This window comes from Sinocyclocheilus rhinocerous, unplaced genomic scaffold (assembly GCF_001515625.1).
Source record: "Sinocyclocheilus rhinocerous isolate Xijiao unplaced genomic scaffold, SAMN03320098_v1.1 scaffold140, whole genome shotgun sequence".
NCBI lineage: Eukaryota > Metazoa > Chordata > Actinopteri > Cypriniformes > Cyprinidae > Sinocyclocheilus > Sinocyclocheilus rhinocerous.
The window spans coordinates 3200048-3200560 of NW_015642053.1; the positions used below are offsets into that span (position 1 = coordinate 3200048).

Consider the following 513-nt stretch of genomic DNA (forward strand, 5'->3'; position numbering starts at 1 on the left):
AACCGCTCTTTTTTTAGACACACTCCAAAAATGACATTTTCCAGCTGTTATAATAAATTATCTGTTGGGTATTTAGGGCTGAAACTTCAGACACATTCTGGGGACACCCAAGACCAATATTACATCTTGTAAAAAGGGGCATAATGGGTGCCCTTTAAAACAATTTAAAATATAAAGTAAGATTTTTTTTATTTTAATTTAGTATTTTAAATTAATACTTTGATTCAGCAAAGACACATTAAATTGATCAACAGTGACAGTAAAGATTTTTACACTGTTACAAAAAATTCTATTTTGAAATAAATCTTTTGAACTTTCAAATGAATCCTGAAAAAATGTATCATGGTTTCCTCAGAAATATTAAGTAGCACATTTGTTTTCAACATCGATATTAATAAGAAAACTTCTAGAGCACCAATTAGCATATTAAAATGATTTCTGAAAAATAATTAGCATATTAAAATGATTTCTGAATAGGGTTGGGTATCGTTTGAATTTTATCGATTCCGATTC

At 28.1% G+C, this 513-nt stretch overlaps 1 protein-coding gene and 1 long non-coding RNA gene across 5 annotated transcripts in view; one reads left to right on the forward strand and one right to left on the reverse strand.

Moving 5' to 3' along the window:
• LOC107755524 (glycerol-3-phosphate acyltransferase 1, mitochondrial-like) overlaps positions 1-513 on the reverse strand; it is a 25129-nt gene that overhangs the window by 15992 nt on the left and 8624 nt on the right. The window lies entirely within an intron of this gene.
• The window catches only part of LOC107755525 (uncharacterized), a 13166-nt gene that overhangs the window by 12269 nt on the left and 384 nt on the right, over positions 1-513 (forward strand). The window lies entirely within an intron of this gene.